We start from the raw sequence: 6,166 nt of genomic DNA on the forward strand, positions 1-6,166 counted from the left end.
TTGGCTCACAGTTTTAGAGGCTCATAGTTTAGATTAGTTGGCCTGGTTGCTTTGGGTGAGGCAGCACTTGACGCAAGTGTGTGGCAGAGTAAACCTGCTCACCTCATGGCCAGGGAGCCAGGAGGAGAGGGAGGAAGAGATGGAGTTCCACAGTCCCCTTCAAGGACATTCCCCAGTGACCTAAGAACCTCCCATTAGACGCCACCTCTTAAAGTCAATTCTGCCAAAAATTTCTGGAGTGAAAAAAGAGAACTGAAATATTGAGCTAGCTGATTGACTTCCAGGTCCATCCTCTGAAGTAGGGTATCAGTCAGAATATACTCCAATCTAGATAAGCAGACTCACCTGTGGCTTAAACAAATGAAGGCTTTTTTTTTTCCTAATAGGAAATCTAGAGTTGACTGGCTGCTGGTTTACTTTGGGGGCTCCCCAAGATTGGCACCAGCATTTCAACTCTATGCTTCTCTTGGCCTTTCCCCATGGTCTCTCAGGGGCTGCTATAGCCCCAAACATTCATCCACTGTCAAGGCAGGAGGAAGAGAAGGAAAGGACAGCAGCACGGGCTTTTCCAAAATCCCCCAGCCAACTTTTGCTTTTACCTCCTTAGCCAGAACCGAATCTCATAGCCACCCCTATTTGCAAGGAAGACTGAGAATGGATTTTGCTCCTGTAACATCCACAGTTGTGGTGAGCAAGGGAGACCCCAGAGGTTGCATGGCTGCTGAGTCAGCCGTGTCCTCCCCACCTGGGAGATCTGTGTGTGGCTGACCATCCAGAGCATGGGAGGGATTGCACCAACAGGATGTATCCCCAAAGCCACAATCAAGTGCAAGTACCCTCAGATGCAGGGTGGTTAGGAAATCCACAAACCAAATCAGCTCATGGGATTGAGTTCATAATTTCCATCAACGCTTTTCTTCTGCAATTGGGAAGTGGAGTCACTGATTGCGGTTTCTCAAAAGACCATTTTTGGCATTCATCTGGGACCTGTGGTTACCCAGCCCCTTCCAAATCTTGAGGCAAAGGATAGAGTCTAAGTCATCACAGGAAACAGATTTCCCAAGATTAAGGTATTAAAACCTCAGGTCAGATCTGAACACTTGAAGCTTGGTCTCTATATCTGACACTGAGTCACTATGAGCAAGTGATTGGCTCTGTGCCTCAGTTTCTCCATAGAGCATCTTTCCTTGCTTCTAAATGGTGGGCTGACATGGTTTTAGAAGTGTGTGAGTTATCATTAGGCTACTTGAATCTGAATGTTATTTGTGAAGCCTCCAAGCTCTCAGTTTCCCCACCTGTACAATGGGAATAACCGTTTGCACTACACTCATAAGCGCTCAGTGCGTTAGTGGTTGTCATGATTGTCATGATCGTCAACATTGCCAACAGGGTACTTGTCTCCTAAGGCATAAAAACCCCTCCTTGGTTTTGATTTGAGATGGTAACATCCTTTGTAGGGACCCACACCCCATTCTTGACTGCTCGGGAAACAGATTTAACTGAGACCCCTTGACTTTGTGTATGCTGTGCCACTATTTGGAATGTCCCCCTCTGTTTCTGCAAAAGGCCAGCATCTGTTTCTCCCTCAAGATCCCCTTGCAGGGGCGGTCCTGCTCCCACCTACCCTCAAACCACTCCTCAGGGATGATCTGTGAGTTGCTGCTCTCTCTGGTGGGAGCCATGGAAGAACCACTGGGAGTCAGTGAGCGGAAAGAGGGGTGCATTCTAAGGATGCTTGAGTGTGTCACTGCACCCAAGGGCCTCAGAAAGCTTCTGGAGCCAAGGAAGAGGGAGCTGCAGGGGCTTCAGGGGATTCTCCTCTCTCTGTCTTAATGCATTTGGCTTCCACTTTTTCTCTTTTTGCAAAATGGCTATTTCCCATCCACGTAACAAAGGATGGCTGTCATCCACGATCCAAAGCTGACATCTCCTCCATTCAAGAGAGCAGCCAGGTGGAACTGAAATCTCCAAGTCCCAAGTTCAAATTCCTCAGGAGAGGGGCCATTGACCCAATTTCCATTAGCAGCTCACTCCTGACCCAATCAACAGGTGAGGAGGAGAGAGAGCAGGTTGGGCAATATGGTGGCTTCTGCGGAATCCCATAGAGGGCAGGGATGGTCCCTGGGAGGGGACTCTTTCACAGTGCAATGCAGGAGTTTGAAGATAAGCAAGTCACCCTGCTACCTATTCAGAGTCCTGTTTCACTTTCAAAAGCAATGTCCCCACGTTCTCTGGTCCCAACAGAGCCACCAACTCTCTTTCCTTCAACCTCTATTGGTGAAGGTTCCTAAGAGAACAGAAACTTCTGGAAGCTTCAGCCAAGAAAGGGACAATATTGGAACATTTCATTGGAAGGTAGTCATTCGACTCTTTGAAAGAGAGAACCCAGGCTTCTTCCACTCTAGTAAGGAGTTTGTGACCCTCCTTTAGTCACTTCCACCCCCAGTGTGTTCCAATTTCAAAATCCTGTTCAGGCAGAATCAGAACAGCCCAAGTTGGGTCACAGAGTAGTGGCCAGGGAGGGCAAGTCATGTTATATGGACATGGTTGGAAAGTCCTCTTGAAGTGTGGCTCTCAGAGAAGAAATTACTGGGGCCTGGGAAGTGATTTCAAGCCACAGTGAAAACAACCATGAATTTAAGGCCAAGAGTCCCGAAACTTCAGGGTGACCTGAGAAACAGAGCATTCTTTCCCCCATTTCTCTCTGAATCTCTATGTCTTCATCAACTCTGACTAAGAATACCATAGACTAATAGGCTTAAAAACCAAACCTTTATTTCTCATAGTTCTAGAAACTGGGAAGTCCAAGACCAAGACATGGACAGATTCAGGGTCTGGTGAGAGCCCGTTTCTTAGTTCATAGATGGTTCCTTCTTGCTGTGTCCTCACATAGCAGAGAGAAGCTAGCTCTCAAAACACTTATGAGGACACTTAATCCTATTCAGAAGGGCTACAGTCCTCTTGATTACATTTAATCCTTATAAACTCTTAACAGCATTACATTAGGAGACAGAATTTCGACATATGAATTTCAGGATGACACAAGAATTCATCCACAATGCTGTTTCCTCATCTATAAAATGACCTAGACAGGCCCAAACTTCCTGAGATTTTTTTCCAAGCATGCCCAATTCTGCTTGGGAGAATTTCCACTCGTTGCTGCTAACTGAATCCTGAAGTTGTAAAATTTTGATGCTGTGTTTCTTTTATGTTGGTGATAGACAAATCAACTTTGGTTCTAACTAGAGAAAATACATGCTTAAATGACTCCCATTTTAAAGAATGACATTTTAAAAATAAAAATTTTTATTATCTAAGAATAATGTTTTCTGTTATCTTGAAAGAATATTTGGTTTGCATAAGTTGGAGGGGATGGCACAGGGTGGACTTACTAGCTACAAAGGCTTTTGCGACTACAGGATAGTTGGAGTGCCCTCAATGAAATATGGAGTGATACTGGATTTCATTAATAAAACACGGAGGCCAAGTGAGAGCTAGGAAGTGTGTGAACCAGGTTGCTAACAGAAATTTGTTCTCGTGAAATCTTGATATTTTTGCACTTGGTATCTACATATTGAGAAATAGCTTTAACCACCAAAATAATATTTCCCATAAAGATAGCTCATGCCAGACACTGTTGAGAGGCTTAACATATTTTATGCCACAGGTTAAGGCTTTTGGGGACAGGTACTGGAGATTAATTCAAGGTCGCTCTATCACTCATCCCTAGTTCTTTTCTTTTCTTTTTTAATTTTGAGACAGAATCTCACTAAGTTGTTAAGGATCTCACTAAATTGCCATGGCTAGTCTCAAAATTAGGATCCTCCTGCCTAAGCCTCCTAAATTGCTGGGATTACCGGCATGTGCCAGCGTGCCTAGCTCTCAGATTCAGGCTTTATTAAGTTTCATTTTACATATGGGGCAACTGAAGCTCAGGGAAGCTGAGTACCTTGTTCTGGATCCACCACAGGTGATGGAGCTATTCTGAACCATGTCTCATTACAGAACCTGTGAACTAAACTAACCTCGGAGCCTGCCAGGCCCTAAGAGCTCTATTCAAGAGGAGGAGTCTCCCCTAGAACCTTGAGGGCTACATCCATTGGGGCAGGCTTCACAAGCCACACCGAGTTAGCACAAATTCTGAGATCTTTTCTCCAAACTGAGGAGGGATATTTGGATCCTTCCATGCCTGAGCAGAAGAGCACCCAGAGACTTCCCAAGGGGCAAAGATGGGGTTCCCATCTTGCTCAGGACATGGGCAGGGCTGCCCATTTGCTCAGCACCCTGAGAGGTTTTTGTGCAGAACTAAGATGGCACAGATCAGCATTAAGCCCATGCTCTTGACTTCAGAGAGGATTTCTCCACCCCAGGTTGGGAATACTCTTTGCTGACAGCAATGATCACTTAGATTCTAAAATGGGATCAGCGGACACTTAGATTCCTAACCTCCCAGGTGTTAGGTTCACATCCTACATTGTCCTTGTGTCCTACAATAGCACACTTAGAGCCAGGCAGCCAGATTTAGGGAACATCAGATATGAAAAGGGTTCTACACCATCTAGTCTAATCCTCTTACACTACAGATAACCCTATGAGAGGGAGGGACTTTCCTGGAAGTGTAGAGACCAGAATCTTGATTTCCTGCCTCCCAAATGTGCTGTGCTCTCATCACCAAGTGTCCAATAAGCATTAGGAACCAAACGTTGGCACAGAGTATAGGAACAGCTCCACACATGACAAGACACTGAGAGAGCTTCATTCTTGGAAAGTGCTCTTTTGCTATGGGAAGAATGAATGAGCAGGGGCTGTGGCTCAGCAGTTTAGTGCACTTGCTTGGCATGTGTGAGGCACTGGGTTAGATTCTCAGCATCACATATAAATAAAAATAAAGGTCTATAACAACTAAAAAAAATTTTTTTTAAATGAATGAATGAGCAACTGCCAACAGTAAAGGTCTTCCTTTGACAACTACCCAGCCACGTTCCTGAGCTGCTGTGCTCAGCAGAAGGCAGTTGGCTATAAGCAGAGCTAAAGAAACAGTGAGTATATGGAAATAAGCTTAGTGGAAACTTTTAAAGAGGTATGTAAGCATTAAAATAATGACATAGCAACATGGAAAACTGCTTGCAACATACAATTAAGGGAAAAAATAATTATACAAAGTTGAGACTATGCCATGAGAATAACTGTGCAGAAAGTATGCTGGTATGGGGTAGGAACTGTTCCCAATGGCTCATACTTATTCATACCTTGTATGCATGACACAGGCCCTGCATGAAGCCCTTCCCGCGGGTTATCTCATTCAGTCCTCCCGTAGCCCTATGAGGTAGGTGCTACAGTACAACTTGAGCTCAGGGATTTCTGGCTCCAGAATCTTTAATCATTTGGTTTGGTTTTGGTGCTGGAGAGGAAATCCAGGGCCTCTACATGTACCAAGCAAGCACTCTACCACTGAACTACACACCCAGTCCCAGAATATACCCTCTTAACCACAGATTTGAAGGTGTAGCAAGAACAAGAATTTGGAGTATTTTTCCTTTCTTTTATTATTACTTGATTATTTATAGGGAAAATATACTAATTGGTCTGGAAACCAACACCAAACACACTCTTAAGGGTTTCCATTCAAAAGAACGTATGTATATAATTACTTGCCGCGTGGGGGCGCTAAAGGACACGCTTCACCAGTAGAAGACGCCTCCGGAGCCCAGGAACAGTTGTGGTTCTTTCCCAAACTCGAAATCCACAGGTCGGTGCACAAGCCAAGCCCCGCCCACCCCGCAGCAGATATGTGCAGAGGGGTCCTGGCTTCCTAGTCCAGAGACGTCCCACTCTATTACCCATGACCCCAGAACCTCAGCAACCTGGCTCCTCCCTTCTTCATGCTAGATCTAATTTTTAAAACCTGGAAGGTCCCGTGTCCCTAATCCTTTCTCATTTCACTCAGGAGGGCTCCAGATCCAGGACTGCCCTCATTCGCCTAAGTTTTGTGAGTTTTCAGTAGACTTTCCACTGACCAGCCAGGAGGGGTTAGGTCAGCAATCACCACCTTGCTTTCTAGGGAAAAGGGATTTTGAGAGCCAAGAGAAATAGTAGCAACCCATCTCCTGAGTAAGAGGGACCTGCCTGGATAGGGGATCCAGCCCAGCCACTCTATTAAAATGAA

This window comes from Marmota monax, unplaced genomic scaffold (assembly GCF_021218885.2).
Source record: "Marmota monax isolate L192 unplaced genomic scaffold, Marmota_monax_Labrador192_F-V1.1 WCK01_AAM20220418_F8-fsc00218, whole genome shotgun sequence".
NCBI lineage: Eukaryota > Metazoa > Chordata > Mammalia > Rodentia > Sciuridae > Marmota > Marmota monax.